At 35.8% G+C, this 22,648-nt stretch overlaps 1 long non-coding RNA gene across 1 annotated transcript; it reads right to left on the bottom strand.

The window, feature by feature from the left end:
- Positions 1-1,384: 1,384 nt before the first annotated feature.
- On the bottom strand, positions 1,385-16,712 carry LOC150103845 (uncharacterized). Its single transcript, XR_016548727.1, has 3 exons — positions 16,680-16,712; positions 9,796-10,009; positions 1,385-1,760 (listed from the first exon to the last, which is right to left on the bottom strand). It is a non-coding gene; the product is annotated as an uncharacterized LOC150103845 (long non-coding RNA).
- Positions 16,713-22,648: the final 5,936 nt, after the last annotated feature.

Raw genomic sequence — 22,648 nt, 5'->3', positions numbered from 1 at the left:
AGAAGCATAATTCTCCTTCAAGTCGCCGGATGGCGCTGCATACTCGTGTGAATTCAATTGTCATCTTTTGGAAATATTAGAATTATTCGCTACCGACTCGTTTCGACCGTAGCGAACGTGTTTATAATTCAGAACTGTCATTCGACGAACGAGAGTACATCAGATAAGCGATCACATGAGTGAATGAAGAAATTCTTCGTACGATTTAGCAAGAGCTTGAATAGAAACCGTCATGTGACTTCGGTTGCACTTCCAGTTTGCAACATTGGGAATAAAAAGTTGGTTCCTTATTCTTGTGTAAACAGTGATTGTTTACTACCCATAAAATAGAGATAGACAGAAATTTAGATAAAAGAATCCTCATGGGACCTGAGTATGTGCATTGATTTCGATATACCACGTTCCTTTTTTTCAACCACGTATAAAGGTACAGTTTGTCGCCCGTATATTCTAGAAAAAATGTAAAATTAAAGAATAATAATAACAGTAATAAAACGGTGTTTTTACGGTTGAACTACAATTCTGACGTTTTTTTGCCTCCCTTCAAGCTTGCCGCTTCCAGGCACTGCCTTTGTTGCTTAGTGGGTTGGGACAGTCAGTCATGTATAGAAAACGGTCATACAGGACACAGCCATTATTTGAGAACTTAAAAAAAAAAAAAACAAACAAACTTGATTTCTTGAAGCATTATTTGCACTAGCACTTGTGATCGTTTAGCAGCAATGTCAAAACAATACTGGGTAATCATTTAGTGTTTAGTGGACATTACTGCCATCTACTGGGAATGTTAATAATACGTGAATATGTAGTGGGTTATTTCAAAGAATTTTTTTTCCTTTCTTTCGTATAATAAGATTTATTTCTTTTTCTTATTTGTATTGTAAGACGAGTTATTTCAAAATCGCGCAAATAAGTATTAATAACTATGACTACTATAAGTATAAATAAATAACTGCACTGTACTAGTAACTGTTGTTTGTAATTTATAATTTCTAATTAAAAAAAAACAGTGTTTTTTCACTTTGAAAGATTAAACTGAATAAAATGAAAGATTTTCTCTTTCAATATTCAAAAATAAAAATATTCAGAGATAAATACTATGGTTTATCATTTGTATCGTGATGACCCTGTATTCAGTTTAGAATGTGGAAATATTTTACTGTATAATAATTTTTAAAAGTATTCTTTTTCTTTCTCACTTTTTTTTTCTTTCTTTTTTTTTTCTTTCTTTTTTTTTTCTTTTTTTGGAAAAGGTGAAATGGATGAAATTTTTGTGAATTTCTTCTAAAGACGGCTGATCTAAAAATGTAGGGGTTGAATTAAAAAAAAATCGTGTGTAATTGTGTTTGTTTATGTAATAAGATGGGATAGAAACACAATAAAGTCATCATAATCAGTTTATTTGAACTTACTATCATTTAGTGAAAGCTGAAGCAAATCGAGGAAGAATATCAGCTTCGTATTGAATTTTTCGAAAAAAATTAGCCATCATATAATAACGATACGGTTGTTTTTCCATAAAGATACCAAAAACGACACGAAAAATAATTTAAAAAATATTTTAAATAAAAAATAGTCGTGCTTTAAGATAAATCTATTTTATATACTTCTACTATTTATAGTAAGTAATTTTCTTAATATTTTCTTCAGAGAGACAAAAAAGTCATATTTTGCTGATTATGTCGGTACATCTTACAATTCCAAGAGCTTGTCAGATTTAAACATCCAGATTATAAGAAAGTGCAATACGAGCTCCATCCCTAGAAAGAAAGAAAAACAGTAAAAACAATATGAACGCAAACATATAATATGAAATAATTAAATAGGTGTTGATATTTACAGGACTCCAGAAAGACAGCTTAAACCTACTAGCCAGAAAAAAAAAAGTTTGCTCATCGAAGGTATTGGCTTACTTTATATAAATATGTTACAGGTGATGTAAAAAATAAATAAAAACAAACAAAAAATTAAATGTTATGTTGATAAAACAAAATAATACATTCTTTAATTGTCACTATTCATTATACGTAAATATACAGAAATAGGCTTTCATTTCATGTGTCCTTAAAATGCACACCACAACACAGTTCCTCACAACTCAGTTTTTGTTTTCTTTCGTTTATAGTTCATAATGAAGGATGAATTTATATAAATTATCCATGAATAATGACTTAATAGAGAAGACAAATAATAAAATTCAAGATTAAAATTCAAGAAAAATTTAAAATTAAACTAAAAAAAAATACAATTGCTAAAAATCCATTTAAAATTCTTCTCCCGAATGAATATGGGTAGAACTCTTTTTAGTCCTAACTTATTGTTATTATTATTTTTTAACGGTTGCAACTAGCCGACCAATATAAATCATCAACAATAGCCGAGTTCAGTACTATTGGCGATTGTAAGAATCTCTCGGAGAGAGCACGGCAAACAAGTGTTGCTATCTGAGTTCTAAACTCTAACACAGTTAATTGTTGGCAATCTCTGCTGTCTGTTTTCTTCAGTTGCGGGATTAATAAGCCATGTTTACAGGAAGGGGGAAAAAACCACATTTCTGCTCTGAAATTGGATGAAAAAAAAACATAGTAAAATTTCTAAAATAAAAAAATAAAATAAAAAATCAGCTAACGCCTTTTTATTCCTATATAGGGAGTAGGCGAGGCCGTTTTAGCCCTATCTAACTTTTGGAGACTGAGTGGGCAGTTCAATCTCACTGTTATCACTAATTAAGTGGCACGCAGTGAAGAGACAGCTAACAATTGCCGCCATCTCGTGATACCTAACCTTACCACAATATTTTTAATGTCTAAAAATAGTCTGGACTCTACAGTCGATTTTCTTCAGTTTCTGAGAGAAAAAACACTGCTTGCCTGTGCCAGAGATCGACTAACTCGGGAACAGGTAGGAAAAAGGCTTAGAAAAAGTTCGCGTAGTCGGCGACTAGAATCGAACTGATAACGCTCTTTCTTCGAGTGGTTTAGCGCTGAGGAGTGTAAACGCCTCTTCCACTGAGCTAAAGGGTTTCTTCGTTTATTTATTTATTTATTTTAGAATCGAACTTATGAGAGCCTTTCTTCTGACGGTCTAGCATCATGGAACCAGTAGTGTTTTCGCACTCTAAACAGGCCTCTTCAAGGATAACTGAGGTCAATAAATATTGGAAGAACATGTTAACTGCAAAGTCAGAGGAAGACTATGAATGAAACGAAAGGATTAGTGTATTGTATAAATGAAATAGACAGAACTTTTAAAAATCATGAAAGAAAACGTTTCCCTATGATGTGAATATTTCATTCAGTGTTCTGAAAAGCTTTTCATGAGCTGTTGTAAATGATACTTTATGCAAATTTTTTCCCTTATATATTTTCAATGATAGTTATGTGCAATGAAATAAAATATAATAAAAAGCCGGCCTTGTTGGCCGAGTGGTTAGCGTATCCGCTATCCAGTCAAAAGGCTGCGGGTTCGAATCCCGCCTAGGCATAAATGTTGGATTATCTGTGGAAATACTAGTGGCGTGATAGGCGGTAGATGGCGTTGGTGCAGATGATGTGGTTCGCTGTAATTGGTGGAGAGTTGTAGAGTAGGTGTCCTCCCTCGATGAGTTTTTGGACTCCCTGGAGGTGGTATGTAATAATAATAATAATTTTAAAATCACAGGTTTGTTTGTATATTGCCGATCTCAGGAGAATGTTATTTACTAAATAGCATTCCTCTCAGCTGTTAAGCGTCGTGATGTTAGTGTTACGCTATACGACTTCTCTTCGTTTGGGTCAGTACAGCTAGTAGAGTTCAGAAAAATCGACATGCAAAGTTATGTTGATATTTTTGGACAGTTCCGTGTTGTTCAGGGTTTTATGGAACTGACCGACTCGAGTTTTAGTTGCACATCACTAAGTGATCCCGTGTAAAAGATTGTAAAGCGAAAAAATTAAGACGTACTTTGTTTTTCTTAATCTGGTTTATCGAAAACGCATGAAATGGGTTGAAGCAGGTTTCATGTTTGGTTTTCTGCGTTGAGATTCCAGATTATCTCACCCTTAGTGTACCCAAGACAATAATCAATCACTTCAAAAATAAAGTGTTCAATTGTTATTACGTACAGCTTGTGTAGCTCAGTGGAAGTGGTGAATTTTACTTTTATTTTCATCTTTCTCTGTTTTGGGTTACAAAAGCTACTCGTTATACCGGTGATATATACTTTATTCCTCGTTGCATTTTAACGTTACCTGTGGTTTCAGGAACACCCCGTGTTTCTTCATTTTTCTCAATTTGAATTGCTTCTGTTCCCTGTTCTTACCCAGATTCTGTTTTCAGTGTGTTTATGCTTTTTCAGTTTTGTGTTTTAATTCGTCTGTTTTTTCAAAGATCACAAGAGTAAGGAATATAAAAAAAAGCAGTGAAAAAATAAAACTGTACAAATAATAATATACGAGCAGACAGCATAAGTTAAGAGTCAAAATTGTAATTGTAATGGACTAAATCATGTGGATACTCAAAATTTACTAATAAACCAAATATTTAAATCTTTTCCAGATATTATAATGTTACAAGAAGCAAACATTTGCTCTATCGAACCCATTCAAAATTTGGAAAAAGAATATCTCCGCATTATATCTTAATCCACGAATTTGCAAATAAAAGTAATGGTGGTGGATTAATAATATTAATAAAATGTAACCCAGCCAATCAGTTACTTTATCATGAGGTACCCATAAGGCATAAAGTTTTAGAAACCGATATAGTAGTAGAAAACAAAGTATGCACATTTATTAATGTATATGGACCAACAAAACCTGCAGAAAAAAATATTTTGGAAACAAATGAAACATCATCTATTGCAAAAAAAAAAAAAAAAAAAAGCATCATCAATTGCCATAGTAGCAGAAGACATTAATTTTATAGGAAATAAGCTAAAAGACTAAGAGAAAATAACTGAAGTACCACAAAAGGAATACACTAACATCTTTAACACGTTCATTGCCAAGCTGAAAATTGGAATTTGGTGTGGTGGCCAAATTTTTTTAATTTTTTTATTTAGTTAGCGACGTCAACGCGATAACGCGTGATCGGCCGTTTGGTAAGAACTCGCATCGCGAGATATCGCGTGATTGGCAATGAACGTGTTAAAGATCGTGGACTTACTGATTGTTTCAAGTTTTTATATCCGATGAAAAATCCGATGAAAAAGAATTCACCCACTTCGCTCCAGGCAATGCATCTAGAATTGATGCATTTCCACCGAGGAATAACTGTAAAGAGCGTTAAACATACTCCAGTGGTATTCAGTGATCACCACATGGTAGAGGCTAAACTTCAGTATTCCCAAAAAGAAAAACAAAAACGATTTATTAATCAGAACTTTTCTTAAGGAAATTCAACTGAAAGCTAACAAAGGAAAGTGAATTTAATATGGAAGTAGAAAATATAATAGCAGAATTAATAATAATAATGAAGAGTCCAAGGCTTCAATTCGGCGGCATGAACTTATTTAAGTTAAGGGATATTACATCCCATGTTGTTTCTTAGCCGAATAAGAAACTCAAAGAGTTTCATGCCGAATATAGAAACTATATAAAGTTCGGCGATTCCAAGCGTAAGCAAATACCTGGATAGTGCAGCACCTGACCCTAAAGGTAGCGCAAGCTGAGGCAACTCATGTCAAAGGTGGAGCAAGCTCCGACCACTATTCTTGATATTTACCCATAATGTGAACTTAACCCTAGGAGCTGTATTATTGTTCAACATTATGAGAGAAGGTCACTACCCAGACCAGTTTCCACATTGAAGCCTTTGGCTCTTCATTATTATTAGTAATTTAATAGAACACCTCTTGGCAATTCTCATAGAAGGGATGTAAGTTCCGTTCGCTACAAAATTGGTATTAACTTTAACTAGGTCTATCTACTCAGTGATGAGACCTCAAAAAAGGTCGAAACCGGTCTGGGTAGTGACCGTCTCTCATAATGTCGAACAATAATACAGCTCCTAGGAGTTGAGTTCACATAATGGGTAAATATCAAGAATAGTGATCGGAGCTTGCTCCACCCTTTATATGAGTTGCCTCAGCTTGCACTACCTCAAGTGTCAGGTGCTGCACTATCCAGGTATTTGCTTACGCTTGGACTCGCCGAACTTTATATAGTTTCTCTATTCGGCATGAAACTCTTTGAGTTTCTTAATCGGCTAAGAAACAATATGGGATGTAATATCCCTTAATTTAAATAATAGCAGAAGCAGAAAAACATGAAAATGCCATCAGTGCGTGGGAAATATTTAAATTAAATATCATAAGGGCAGCTATTCGAATAGGAAGTAGAATAAAGATTCAGCAAAAGAGAGAACAGGAAGAAGAGCTTAAAAAGTTATCTAGCCTATACTACTCGGACAGAACAAACAGACAAGTCAAAGCAGAAATAAATCGATTAAAAATAAAATAAAATAACTACAAGGAAAGAACGTGCATGGCTACGGGCAGGTTTATAATCTGTAAAAAATGATGAAGGCAAAACATCCACTGCCTGGCTGTTCGAAAGAAACAGCAGTGAAAGAAGAAGGATAAAGGCTCTGCATTATGAAAGGGAAACATTGTAAGAAGATGCAGACTTACTGAGGGCTTCCTACAAACACTTTACCGCTCTATTCACAGGAAAGCAGAGTGATACCATTGAACGAAATAAATTCGTGTCATTTTTATTCAAGATAACTCGAATGGAAGTTGAAGAGATTGATTTCCCCATTACAATATCGAAATGCAAGAATCAAATGAAAATGCAAAAAATAAAGCATCTCCCAAAAGGAAAATTTCCCGGAGCAGATGGTTTAACTGGTGAATTCTAAAAAAGGTATTTTCAAAAGTTTGAAAACTTGTTCATGAGGATGAATAAACAAATGTTAGAAACACAGGCAAAACCAGAAAACTTGAACACGAGATACATCACCTTAATACCAAAAATTTCCGATCCAGAAAAACTGAAGGATATAAAAATGTGGAGAGGTATAACATTGTCAAATACAGATTATAAAATAATTTCAAAAATTCTCACAAACAGAATGCAGAGATTTCTACAGAAATTTATATCGTCTAATCAAGCATGCCTAGTTAAAGGAATAAATATAACAGATACCATAAGACATCTTTGATGTATCTACGAATACTATCAATTGACCAACAGACCATGCATATTACTAAGTCTAGACAACGAAAGAGCTTTTGACACTGCAGTGAACCATGAATACATCTTTGCAGTAATAAAAGAAATAGGATTTTGAGCAAACTTCAAGAACTGGTTAAAAATATTTTATGAAAATGCAGAAAGTCGTATAATCATAAATAAAACACTTTTCGCACCTGTTCAAATCAATTGTTCCGTACGACAAGGTGACCCCCCCCTTTCTCTCTGTCTCTCTCCATGACCCTCTTTGTATAAGCACTTGAACCACTATTTAGAACAATAAACACAAATAAACAAATTCAAGGAACAAATATTTTTCGAGAAAGCGAAGTAAAATTGTTAGCTTATGCCGATGACATAACACTCACTCTAGGAAATGAAAAATCCACGGAGAAAACAACAGGAATATTGGGCTCCTTTGCAATGGCCTTAGCTCTAAGGGTGAACGTGGCAAAGTCTTGCTGATTGGTGGTCGGCGACTGGAAAAAGGAACCTAAAATACCGGCAGGAATGTTGAAAAAAAAAACCGTTTGTCAGCATTAGGAATAAAAATGGGAAGCCCAGACACATGTGCAGATTCAATGGAAAGAGTTGCATGAAGCCATATTAAAAAAAAAAAAAAAGAATATGCGAAATAGACATCTTTTTATGAGAGACAAAGCTAGGATTTGCAATATGTACTTAGCATCTCGATTGTGGTACAAAATACATAACATTCCATACCACGGACAATGGACAGATAAAATTCATAGGCTCTTTGCGACATACATGTGGGGTTCACAATACGAACCAATGCGTCTACAACACTCTTCCACGAAACAGAAGCTGGAGGTCTCGGTGTAGTTAATATACACATAAAAACATTAATAATCAGAGCCATAACCGTAGGAAAAGCACATAATAAATCATACCACGGATACGCAATGCTTTTCGACAAAAGTGTTTTCTTGACAGTCATCAACTCTCTTCTTTCGATGAAAAAAAAGACTACCATTTCAGTGAACAGGAATGTTCACTGAAATGGCTGAAGGATTATAGAAGAAAACTACGGCATTCAGAAGTTACTACATACCAAATCAAAAGCAATATATGAAACGCTAACTTAAACCATTTTCCCAATACCTCAGCAATGCAGAACAAAAAAAGAGGAAAAATCAAAATAAGCTTAGTTTTAAACAGCGTTTTTTGTCTTCCAGTAAGTCCGTTCTATAAAAGATTTTTCTTCAAAGTTCATCATGTATGTTTGCCAACCAAAATGTGGGTTGTGGCAAAAGGAATACAGTTGGATGGTCTTGCAACCTTTGAATTCTGTAAACAGCCAGAAACACTTTACCACAGGATGATTTATTGAAAAAAGCAGAAGGAATCTGGAGTTTTGTGAAACGATGGATGCCACAGAATCAAATAATAAATGAAAATCTAATATTTTAGCTAAACGAGAAAACGTTAAGCAGAGTACAAACAATCATAATTATTATAACAAGGTTTACCATTTGGACATACAGGTGTCACCATATGTATGACAGAACAGGCGGTGAAAATATCCAAACAAAGTTCCATCGATACTTTCAAGATGTCATGAGGAGCTCTACCCTTTCGAAAAGGATGGGGAATGGCAGGCCTGAAGAATTCACTTAGCATCGAATTAATCAACGCTGCTTTTCAGATAGCTGAACAGAAAGAACACCTTTATATATAATTTGTGTGTATGTGTGAGAGAGAGAGAGAGAGAGAGAGAGAGAGAGAGTGACCATCAATTAACTGGAATGCTAAGTGAACTTTAAGAAATCAAAATGTGTAATCAAATAACGGTGTGTTAAAATAGCTAACAATTAGATAGTTAATTAATAACAGTAAACAAAGGTATTAATAGCTAAAACCTGAATGTAAGGAATAATGTAATTAATGTCATAATTATTCGCTATTAATGACTATGAGAAGTAAATTCACAAAATGAATTACTTGTAACAAATAGTAATACCCTCAAGGAGGTTTAAAGCGCATGTAAATATATGATGTATCTATTTATGATGTATTTATTTGTTATTGGTTTAATAAAATATACTCAGCGGAAGTGGTGTTTGCACCCCTCAGCGTTTAACCGCCGAAGATAGACTTCGAGTTCGTCTGGTCTTCCAATTAGAGGAACTTTTACTAAGCCATTTTTCGACCGGTTCCCGAGTTAGTTAATCTCTGGCAAACGAGTTTTTGCTCTTGGAAACTCGGGTATTTCGTCCCGTAAACTCAAGAAAATCGACCGTAAAACACACACTATTTCAGACATTATATATATATATATATATATATATTGTGTTAGGGTTAGGGACCACGAGATGGCAGCACTTGTGCCGTATCTTCACTGCGGGCTGATTAATTAGTGATAGCCTTGGGCAAGCTTTCTCTGATTGGTTTCCAGTGGAGATTAAACTGCCCACTCAGTCTCAAAGTTAGATAGGGCTAAAATGGCCTCGCCTACTTCTTTAACCTTTTTTTTTTTTTGTTATTACGTTATGTCTCTGTGGAGTCCCGGAACGCAGCACAGGTGAATACTCTACACTAGAATATGCTATAGAATATATCAAATTCCATTCCAACTGTTACCTAAATACAAATACTTAACCTGATTGTCTATCGACTCGCATGTGGAGGCACGAGGTTTTGTTGGGCCATTTTTGTCTACTGACTTTGTGTTTCCATTTGATTTGTCCTGATATTCTTCACATCTGAAATTAGAGAAACGGTAATCTCTCGTTATCCCTGTATTTGCTTGAATGCGACAGTTGTCTGCTCTTCTGTCTGTTTGCACGCGATTCATAGAGAAGCGACTCCTAAATCTAAAGTGACAGAAAATAAATCCAACGATTATCAAATACTGCATCTTCTCAAATACAGAATGTTGAGTTTGTTATTAGTTAATGTTTATTTTATTATTTATTATTTTAATGACTGGTTTATTTTTAACAAAGTGCTTGTGTAATTCCTGTGTTTGATCCCCAGCTATTGTCCTGAAGAAAGTCAGTTACAGATTCGATTATAGTCATCGAATAGAATGTTTTCTGGACATTGTTTTAATCCGATAACTGAGTTAGTCGATCTTTCGTAAGACAAGTAGAGTTTCTCCTCCAGGAAACTTGGGTTTACAACCGTGTTACTGAAAACAAAGTGAATGGAAAATACAGTATTTTAAACATAATATATACCCATTAGGACTTCTGGCCATGAGATGGCAGCACTTATCTACAGTTTTTCTCTCTCCCCAGAAAGCTTTTTATGCATCGATGGTCTTGAAATCAACTGTCACATCAAAGATGATAATGAGCCCGTAAAAGTGGTGAAGGAGTCCTATAATGACTTCAAATAAACTCAATAAGGCGATTAAGACTCACATTGATATTACGAGGGTGGTCTGAAAAGATCTCGGCCTTGACCATATATGGCAACACTATCGGTAAGATTTTTTTTTACCGAGTTCGGACATCTGTCATAAGCATCCATGTGAAATTGCAAGCAAGTCATTTTATCAAATATTTTGTTTTAAAGAGCTGTCTGAAGAAGTAGATAAAATTGAGTATCGTGCGGTTATAAAATTCTTTGTAAAAGAAGGTTTAACACCAAAATAAATTCATTCGATGTTCATAAATGTTTATGGGCACTCTTGTTTTCGTTTCCGACAATTAAGAAATGGGCTGCCGAGTATAAACGTAGCTGTACCAGCATTGATGATGATCCACGTGAAGGACGTCCAAAAAGTGTAACAACACTAGAAATAATTGATCAAGTGCACGATGTGGTATTGGATGACAGGCGAGTCAAAGTGTGTGAAATTGCTGAGACCGTAGGCATTTCAAAGAACGTGTAGGGTATATTTTGCATGAAAAATTGCAAATGAAAAAGCTTTGCGCAAGATGGGTGTCGCGCTTACTCACAGCTGATCAAAAACGCACTCGTATGAAAATCTCTGAACAGTGCTTGGAGCGTTTTAACAAGAATAAAACTGATTTTGTGAGGTCGATTTATTACTATGGATGAGACTTGGATTCACCATTACACACCAGAATCCAAACAGCAGTCAAAACAGTGGACTGAAGCAGGTTGTTCAGCGCCAAAGAAAACAAAGTCGGTTCCATTCAACAGGAAATGTCATGGCATCGGTGTTTTGGGATGCTAAAGGCATTTTGTTTATTAATTATCTTGAAAAGGGTAAAACAATAACCGGGATGAATATTATTCTGATCTTTTAATCAGACTAGACGAAAACAGTCGTGAGAAACGACTCGGTTTGCAGAAGAAAAAATCATCTTTCATCAGGACAATGGACCTGCACACAAAGGTGTTTTGGCAATGGGAAAATTAAGGGATCTGCACTATGAATTATTGGAATATCCACCCTATCCCCCAGATTTGGCTCCTTCTGACTTCTGTCTCTTGTCCAAAACTAAAACTCTTCCTCTCTGGTCAGCGTTTTTCTTCGAATCAAGTGGTAATTGCAGCTGTAGAGGGGTATTTTGAAGATCTTAGTGAGAACCACTACAGGAACGGGATAATGGCGCTGGAGCATCGCTGGAATAAATGTGTAAGTCTTAAGGGAGATCACGTTGAAAAATAAAAAGAATTTTGAAATTATAAATTTGTTTTTTCATTGTTAGGCCGAGAACGTTTCAGACCACCCTCGGAGATGTCTCATTTAATAATTTTTTTTTTTTTAAACTTTAATGATCTACTTGCATTCACCCATACTAACTTCTCTCTGCAATTCTTGCTTCTAACATTTGTTTTGACGTGTCCTGTAAGCATCAAGCGAACGATTATCGGAAACCAAGTCAATTAGCTTGGAAATGTGTTACTAAGTGAACCAGTTGCAGTCGGTTTAATAATAAAAAAAAAAACAACAACGAGAAACTCTAATCAACTTCGATTTCTCAGGTGAATGTGTCAACAGACTCAAGTCTAAAAAAGTGTTCCTATTTTGAAGTTTTACAAAACTATTTTCTTTTTAGTTTTTGGGGATGCTTTCGGAAATGTCTTCATAGTAATACATCTTTTCAAAATTAAAATATAAGGAGTGATCAAAAATGACGATGAATGTAGCCACGACGATCGAACTGTGGAAGACAGAGCGAAGCTGAGAAGAATCACGTGATCTCATATTCGTCTTTCAGTCAGGTGATGAGTTTCAGGTTGATTGGTTACCTCGCTTAGCTGCAAATACAGCTTCTGCGTGTCTGTATTTTCATCGCTGTCTCGAAAATGGAGCAACGTTTGCAGTGGCGGCTCGTGGCTTGAAATCGTGGGGTGCTTCAACTTGGGAAATATACATACACACTGTAAATACAGTGTATACGTGTTCGGATAAAATACAAAAAATATGATAAAAATTAACAAAAAAAATTAAACATGAAAAAATATTGTTTATTATCGATAAAATTATAGAGTTTAGTATAATTCAAAATTACTTAAAAATAAAATCCATTCCTTTAATTGTAATTAAAGGAATGGATTTACAATTTTTGGACATTACAATTAAATCCTTTAATTATAATGTCCAAATATTTAAAGAGACGTAGTAAACACGATAAGTACTACGAACACTCTACTACTGGCGCAAACTGCATATAAACAACAGTGGAACTGCGCGACGGACAGTGCCGCATTACGCTAATAGCTCGCATCTCACTATGACGTGCATATGTTTGCGCGTGTAGCAATATGACACTGTAAACACAATGCTGCTAGCATCCTTCGTCCTCCTAAGTGCTACAAGATGGATTTTTATTATTTTTTATACAAACTAGGAGAATTGTATTGGATTGTTGATGATAAACTTAAATATTACAAGCAAATATAAAGAAATTAATAAATATATTTGTATATCGAGAAAAATTGGGGGTGCTGCAGTTCCGCAGTGCCTATGCTTGAGCCGCTCTTGAACATTTGGCAATTTCGTTGGAACTGCATGATGATGTCACTTTAGATCTTTTTGTTTTTTCTTGTAAGAAAACCCTGTGTATTTTTTAAAACTTATTTTTTTTTTACTAAGTTAAGTTTTAACATTTAATAGTCATTGAGATAGCTGTATATATCAAGGAGGCATCGTCACGCCCCCTTTTTTTTTTCTTCCCTCAATTATAAGAAAGAGCGATACAAACCTTATGCTTTAGAAATCCTAAATTATTGTATATTAATATAAACTTCAAACTTGTAGGATATAAAGCAAATAAATGGTTAGAGAAATTAGAAATTGCAAAACTCATAACTCGAAAAGTTACTGGCGATATGATAAATATAAAATAAATATAAATGAACACAAAAAATATCTTATTCCATACATTATAGGTATATAACTAATGATTTAGAGTTAACTGACTTTTAGTGAGGTGTTATAGGCGCTATGATTAGTCAAAGGTTTAGCACACGCCATATAGCATTTTATACAATCCTTGGGTTCGATTTGTATGATGCAGAGCTCACCATGATATATAGCAGTAGACATTTATAAAGTTGCGGTGTGGAATGGTAATTGACAATACCAGCTCTTCAAATTCGGATGGCCGTGTTTGTCTGACAGTGGTGTTCAACCTTTTTTTATTACGCGAGCTACTTTTCTATAAAAAGTTATTCGGCGATCTACTCTCTTATATAAAAGTTATTCGGCGATCTACTCTCTTATATAGATCACGTTCCCCCAGTCTGATATTTGATTACGCACAAAAAAAAAAAAAATAAAAATAAACAACTAGAAAAAAATACACAACTAAAAACTTCATTTGTGTATTTAAAAATTTATCTATCACTTTTAATTATTTTAATACAACAAATAATTTAATACAACAAAAATATATATATATATATATATATTGGAATAAAATATTTATTTCTCTATTTTGGAAAACCAAAGTTAGAAAAAACAACAGATTGATTACAAACTCACAAGTTACAGGAAATGCTGGTTGATTAAAAATAAGTCTAGTTGATATGAAGAAGTGGCCAATCGCAGACAATCATCCAAATGATCATTTCTAATTTCGTTTCGTAATTGATTTTTTATGACGGTCATATTTGAAAAAGCGGATTCTGACAAGTATGTCGATCCGAAACACGACAGAATTTTTTGCGCAATATCAGTTAATACTGAAAATTTTTCATGTGCATACTTCCAAATGACTTTTTTTTATTGATTTTAAATGTAAACTATTCTGAATGTTTATTATCTCAAGTTCTACTTCAGCTTGGTTTATATCAAACAGCCCACTAATTTTATTTGAAATTTCTGTGATGTTTAAGTTTTCTTGAAATGGATTATTCATAAAAGATACAATCATTTCAGTTTTATTAAAATATTTAAATCTTGAATTCATTTCTTCCTCAACTAATTCTATTTCACGAATAAATTCTTTTAAATCATAGCGAAGCATTTCTTGATTTTGTTCAAAACATTTTCATAAATATGGGAGATGTCTAAATTCTCGGTCATTTAGATTTTTCTTTAATAAAAGTAAGTATTGTTGGAAAGTTTTTATTGAACTTAACATGTCAATTGAATTTTTCTCTATCTTGTAACTCTAAATTTAAATTGCTTAATTTCGTACAGAAATCTACTAAAAATGATAAGTGTAACAACCATCTTTTACCACTCAATTGTGGATAAATATCTCCTTTTTCATCAAGAAAAAAGGAGATATTTATCCACAATTTTAATATCGTTAATTAATACAAGAAATCTTTCTAAAAATTGATTTCTGCTGAGCCAGCGAACATTATTGTACAACAGAAGTTCCCTATCATCATCATCTGCCTGTAATTTAAATAACCGACGTTGCAGGGCTTTTCCTCGAACAGAATTTACAATTTGAAATGTAATATCCAAAACCTCTTTTGTGTTTAATCTTTTACTACACAGTACTTGTTGGTGAATAATACAATGGTACGTTAAAAAATCTGGATATTTGTCATTGTTTTTACATAATGAAATGAAGCCTGATTTATTACCTATCATTGCAGGAGCACCATCAGTAGTAATAGACACAAGTTTAAAAAGCGGAAGTTTGTGTTGTTTCACAAATTCATCAAATATCGAAAAGATGTCTTCTCCCCTAGTCCTTCCCAATAATGGTATAATTTTCAAAAGTTCTTCTTTACTTGAATAATCTTGAAATACCATGCGAATAAATACCATTAACTGAGCAATATCAGTGAAGTCGTTTGATTCATCAAATTGTAATGAAAACGCAACACACTGGTGAATGTTTGACATTAACCTGGCCTGGAAACATTTCTCCAGCAATTGGAACTCTTCCTGGCAATTTGAAACCTTGTCTGCAGCCTAGAAGTAGTCTCTCTCTAGCGAACGTCTCGAACCTAGAAGCTCCTTTCTGGAAGCGGGAAACTCCTCTCTCAAGCAACGTGGATCCGGGCAGTCTCTCTGACGGAGGCTCTGGACCGGGCGGCCTCCTCTCTGACAGCAATTCTGGAACCAGGATCCCTTCTGCTTGCTTCAGTCCCTTTTTATTAGGCCTCCTCTGAGACCTCGCATGAAGTTTGGCAACCCCCAAAGAATCGGTATGAGTTTTTCATCTTAAATTTCAAGTTCGGCACGCCTTTTGCTCTCCTCCGCTTTTTTTTGATTGTAAGTCGCCAGCCATCGGAAAGTTGTTTGAACTCTTTCTGACTGACTTCGGAGATGTTTATACTTAGAGCCTGCAAGCCTTTCTCATACATACAAGTTTCAATAACAATCTTCCTAATGCCGCAATGTACAGTTTCGGCGACAAAAACATTGCCTTTGTTTTTAACACTCTAACATATTCTTATTAAACCAGTATACATACAGTTAGCTTCAAAAGAGTTATTTACAAAAACATCTAATACAAACTATACCGAGACAAACAAAGTTTATTTTTTTACAATAATCACATGGGACTTAACCTAAGTAAAAAATCGATGTAATGTGCTTTGGAATATTTAATATTTAAGCTACAGTCGAGTTTTTCCACTTTGCTTATAATCGTATTCACTCGTCTCGCTGTTTGACTTCCACTGATCGAAATTAATTCATTTACTCGGACTTATAAGAAAATTACTGATTTGACAATTTTAACGAAAAATAAATAAACAATAGCAATACACTTAAAGCGAATTAAAAATAATACAAAATAATGATAAATGAAATATTATGTTTTCAGTTTTTAAGGAAAATGTTTTTTTTTTAATTTTTTTTTTAAGGAAAATAATTAAGTAAGGAGGAATACACAAGCGATCGACCAAAAATCACTCCGCGATCGACTGGTCGATCGCGATCGAGGGGTTGAACACCCCTGGTCTATGGCAAATGCCGTGGAGAACGTTATTTAGCAATGCCTGTTTTTTTTTTTTTTTTTAAGTTCATAATTAACATTTAATCTACTTCACTTCCCCTCACTAATACGCAGCAAAGGGTGAACTAATCTTTTAAAGTCATTGACCCTTGGCTTAAGTCCATCTTTACAATGGGGAACAAAAACGACTTACCATTGATGACCTTGTAAAGTTACCGTATCAACATCGCAGTACTGAATGCGAGGGCGTACGTAGTTTTACGCAGTCTTGTTTGAACAGTTGCAATTATACGACAAAGGTGGGAGAGAGGATGTAGATTACAACGGGCGGAAGAGACTGTTGAAAACAAGCTAAAAAAGGAGAGACAGAAACTGAAAAAAAAAAGATAGTTAAATCAAATAAACATGAAAAAAATACTGAAAGTTTTTTTATTTTCATGTTTATTTGATTTTGTTTTCTATTTTTAAACAAAATATTCCCCCCCCCCGATTTTTAATTAAAATAAACTGAAATGTGATGAGTTCTTGGACTTCTTGGAGGTGTCACGTGATAATAATAATGAACAGAAATTATGGTCAATAAGTTTAAAGTGAAGTCCACTACAATAAATTACATGTTCATTAAATTCTGATTTCATATTCAATGGATTTGTTCGCAAAATTACAGTTAAGTTGAATTTCATTTCTGAATGAAAAAAAAAAAAAAATAGTACTTGCTATTTGTGGCGAAACATTTAAGGAAAATTATGACGTTGGTCTACTAGCAGCCTGCTTATTAGCGATATCTAATGAATGAGAGAACATATTCAGTCAAAGAATAGTTTAATTTTTTTAATTATTTTCCTTAATTAAAATAATTTTGCTAATATTATATAAGCACATGTACGAGACGTTCCAAGCAACAAGGAAAGGGTCCTCCAGTAATTCTATGAGACAAAGAAAAGTGGACCTCGGTCTCACTGATCCTCAACGAACAAAATATTGCCTACTCCTGATTCAAAAATACAGATCAGGGGTAAAAATCCACCTCACTGTTACTGTTGCTGATTACAGACAGATAGTCAAAATGATGGATAATTCTATACTACAATATCACATCTTCTCTCTCTAAGTAGCGAAAGAAACCTGAAGGTGGTGCTCCGAGGAGTTGCAGAGGCATCACATCTAACGAGATCACTGCAGACCTCATCAATCAGGACCTGATCCCAATCAAGGTAAACAGGATCTACAGAACAGACAAAAAACCAATGCCACTAGTGCTGATTGAAATTAACAACACCCCAAAACATTTGCGAGCTAACCACAGTCTGCGATCTCAGAATCACCACAGAACCACCCAGAAAAAGAGCTTCAGTAGAGCAATGCCATACAGGCTAAAAATTTGGTCATGCCCAAAAGCTATGCAAGGCAGAACATAGGTGCCTAAAATGCGGTGAAAACCATCAAACCATCTGCCGCTAGCCAAGAACCACATTAGCCAGATGTGCCAACTGCGGCGGTCCTCATCCCGCCAATTATAAATGTTGCAGCCTCCATCCGAAAAACGTGAGTGGTAAGAACTACTAGCCCCTCCCTACAATGCCAATCGAAGTAACCAGGGTAATCAACTCCCAAAACAAAGAAATCCAATCCCGATAACGCTGAAAAGAATCCAATCTCCAATCAAAACCTACACGGAAGCAGTGCAATCAAAGAGTCCAGCACCTAATGACCAAAGAAGCCCCAACCTTGCAGTAATCTTGACTGCTTCGCTATCCGCCAAGCTCCATGAATTCAGGAAAACCAGCCCATCGCCATCTTCCACAAAGAGATTCCTGCAAGGAACCCACTTCATTCTGATAGTCCTCAGTCTTACCATCCTGTAAAAGTTGGTTTTCAATTGACTGAAGTATAAAGTGATTCATCAGGTTTCCGATGGATATGTACGTCTGGAAAAGAAATTCCTCTTGGCGATTCTTTCTCCAGTATACATTAGATTGTAGGATGTAAACTTAATTATTTGTACAAACGAATGGTGTTCTTGCTCTGCTTGTAATTCAAAGTTGCAAAAACGCTATCTGGTTAGTGTAGCCAAATGGAAAGTTTGGAGTGGAGAGAGATAGAAAGATTATTTATTTCAGGAGTTCTATGAAAAAGTTAGCTAAGTTGGGTGATAGTGGTGGGTTGATCGCAGTTTCTTCAACTGCTCTGTTTAGTTTATTCCTCTTCTACTTGAAGTAACCAAATGTGATCGGAAATTTCAATAAGTCAGCAATACCTGATGGAAATTCTTGGGCTAAGGAATTTTTAGGTTCATTATACAAGAAAGTTTAATACTCTGCTTTTAATTTCCGCTACATGATTTCAATGATTTTAGCATTTCGGCACCTAAATCTATGTTTGGTTAAAATACCGAACAACAGATCTTACTAGGTTGTGTAGTTTGCTCTGATCGAAACCATATATTCTTAACACTTAACATTTGTGGCTGGATGGACCTCAATCCCTTGGATTATAATCCCTTCATCTCAATGAAAAATGGCTTAAATTAATGAGAATTTATCGAGCACCTGGCTCGCCCATTTTAGGGCAGTGTGGGAGCGTCTGAACCGATGAGCAGAGTCGCTTTCGGACGCTTGTGTGGAGATTTCATCTATCGTTTTCATCGTAGCTAGGTGATTCTCGAATGAGTTGATTGGGATGACTAGCTGCTTTGGTGAAATACGTAGTGGCAGTATCATGGAGAAACATTTGAATATCAGGAATGTCAGCATCTCGGTGGAGGAGAGCATTCCTGACAAACCACGGAATATTGAATATCATACGGAGACATTTGTTCTGGATGACCTGTAGCTTTTTTGATGTTGCCAGGAGAGGTGTGATCCCAAGCCGGTGATCCATAAGTTAATGTGGGTCTAATGATTGTTCTGTAGATCCGTAGTTTGTTTTCGGTGCTGACACGGCTTCTTCGGTTGAGAAGAGAGTAAAGTTGCATAATTGCGGAGTTTGCCTTGCTGCAGGCATAGTCGATGTGAGAGTTAAAGTTGAGGCGGTTGTCCAGTTGAATACCTAAATATTTGGTGCTGGATTTCCATGGAACAGATGTGTTGAAAAGTTTGACTTCTCCGTAGCCTTCCGTCTTGTGAAGAGAACGGCAGTACTTTTGTCGGCATTCACAGCTATTCTTCATTTCCTGAGCCATTTTTCTAGGTTTGTTGCTGCGGTTTGTAAACGCTGTGTAGCTAAGTTCGGCCTGAGACATCTACTCAAAATTGCCATGTCATCCGCATAGCAAGCTGTGGTGGTTGATGTCGTGTTAGGGGCGTCAGCAACGAACATGTTAAAAAGCAGCAGAGAGAGCAACGAGCCTTGACGAACACCTGCAGTGATTCTTTTCAAAGAGGATTTGAGTCCGCCCTCTCAACTTGACTTGAAATTTCCGTTTTTTTAGAAAGGAGTCGATAAGTTTGATAAGGTAGAGCAGAACATTGGCCATAAATAATTTATAGATGAGGCCTTTGTGCCAAACCTTATCGAAGACTTTTGCTACATCCAGAAAAACAGCTCCTGTACGTTGTTGCCAATTGAATCCAGTAGTGATGAATTCGACCAGTCTGTGAACTTGTTGTGTAGTACTGTGCCCGGTTCGAAACCCAAACTGCTCTTTCGGTATTGTATCACCACATCTTGAAGTCGATTGAGGATGATTTTTTCTGCAATTTTTCCCAAGCATGAAAGGAGACTGATGGGTCTGTAACTTTGCGGTAACTGAGGCGCTTTACCCGGCTTATGAATGAGGATTATATCTGCTTGTTTTCATCGGGTTGGAAAATAGTTTGGTCTGAGTATTGCATTTATGATTGCTACCAAATGCATGAAAGCTTTGTGCAGAAGGGCCTTGATTGTTTTGTTGTTAATTTCATCTGGGCTAGGGGCGTTTTTGTTGTTAAGCTTCCTAATGATTGAGTAGACCTCTTTAGGCGATGTGGGACAGATATTTTCACGGTTGTTAGGCTGTTGGAGCGCATTACGGACTCGACGGTGAATTTTCTCTATGAAGACAAAATCCGCATGCGCATAATTAGGACTGCACTAAAGCTGAAGTGCTTCAGCGAGGGCTTCTGCCTTCTCATCGTCCCTATAAACTATACCTCTTTCTCCGTGAATGGAGTGGATACTGGAACGGTCCGTACGGATAGACTTTGCCAACTTCCACAAGGAGTTATCTTCAGTTTTCAGGGAACAAAGTTTTCTTTCCCATTGTTGATTTCTGTGATCTTTTAGTGCATAGCGAAGTAAGTTTGATGCTCTGTTCAGCTCTTGACGATCTTGAGGAGATAGCGTGTTATGAAAGCGACGTCTGATTTTATTTTTGTTTCTGATTAGAGCAAGGATTTCTTCTGGAATTAGGTTTATTTGAGCTGGAGTGGAAATAGAAGAGGCTGCAGTTAAGCTGGTTTGAATTTTTCCGTCCAGGTTGTTGACTGCTGCGTCAATTTCTTCACAGGTGGAGATATTCGGCACTGAATCCATGATAGTGTTGATTGTAGCCTTGAATTTTGTTAAATTAGTAAATGACTGACTGGGAATAAGTTCTGGATCCTCTCCCAGTTTTAGAAGTACTGGGTTGTGGTCAGAACTAAGGTCGTTAACTACTTGCAGCTGGAATTGATGAGATGTGTTTTTGAATATGGCTATATCTAATACATCGGGCCTGCGATGATAATATTTCTCAGCTTAGCAAAATTGTGTAGATTTTTTCGTTGTAATTGGCACACCTGCTATTACATAAGGGATGTTTTGAGTTTAGATCACCTGCTACTATTGTTGCTTCCGTAGTGTCAAGCAGCTGAGAAAGATCAGAAGATAGCAGAGTTCTGCCTGGAGGGTTATAAACGGAATATATTTTTAAGATGCTTGCATCAATGGCGTAATTTTCTATGCCAGTTTTTTCCAGATTAGTTGTAGGAATCTTTTTTATGTCATTGTAACGTATGTTTTTCTTGATAAAGATTGCAGTACCTCCACCTCTGGTATTAGGTCTATCATTTCTAACTGAAGAGTAATTTCTTAGCTTGGGATTATCACAAGGCCGCAGATGGGTCTCAATTAACTAACACGATATCACTTTTGTAGTGGGCAGAAAATTCTTGGAGTTCTAGAATGTTGTTGAGTCCATTTGCATTCCAGTATGCGACCTGTATACAATTTATTGTGATAGCAGGATTATCCATTAATCAACGAGAATATGAATTGAATTTTTTTTTAAGAAATCTGTTTGTATCAGCCTGGTTTGGATTTGATTTGCTAAAAGCTGATCGCATTTCTCCCAAAGTGGCAGCAAGCATTGCAGCAGAGTTTTGGCTGCTCGGTATGGTTTCTACCGATTTGTTGCGTGAGGAAACTATTTATCAGGTGTAATAGCCTGCACTTTAATTTCCGATTCAAGTTGTGTGACTCGCTTCTGAGTGGATGGGGCCATTGCCACCTTAGTCCTTGTCAGGTTAGATGGGTAGAGTGATCAGCCCTTGTAGTTATCTGGATGTGGGCTGCCACAGTTGGCACACTTAGCAGGAGTGGTTCTTGGCTTGGCACATGTATGGAAGGGATGATTATTTCCGCACTTTACGCACTTGTATTCCGCCCTACAAAGCTTCTGCGCATGACTATACTTTTGACAGCGATGGCATTGTCTGGCAGATGTCTTCCTTCTGAGGGGTTCAGTCTTGATAACGAAGTTACAGGCAGTCTTAAAGTCATAAATCTCTCGTTGGTCTTTACTGATCTCCACCAAGACCAGAGGCATGGGCTGCTTATCCGCTCTGTACATGCGTGATATTTTTATTGGTGTTAATCCTTGCGATTTGAGATCAGTGGCTATTTCTTCAGATGGTATGGTTTCTATCAAACCTCTGATGACCACCTTTAGGTTTTTTTCGCTTTTAAGCTGAAAAGTGTGATATAGGACTTTCAATTCATCTAAATGTCTGGTGAGAAGATGGTAGTCGGATGCACCTTCAGGCTGAATCCGGACTCCTTCATCGGTATTCTTTGCTGAATTGAATTTGTTGTTTTTCATCAACTCAGTGATTGATGACCAATTTTCTTTGGATCGTAAGATCACTGGTGGAATTCTCTCTTTAGGCTGTGTTACTGTATCCGTCTCTATTACCGTTTCAGTTT

Source organism: Typopeltis vanoorti, chromosome 8 (genome assembly GCF_054136105.1).
Source record: "Typopeltis vanoorti isolate ZY-2024b chromosome 8, IOZ_Tvanoo_1.0, whole genome shotgun sequence".
NCBI classification, from domain to species: domain Eukaryota; kingdom Metazoa; phylum Arthropoda; class Arachnida; order Uropygi; family Thelyphonidae; genus Typopeltis; species Typopeltis vanoorti.
The sequence above is the reverse complement of the archived record's forward strand: the minus strand, read 5'-3'. Positions and strand labels throughout refer to the sequence as shown.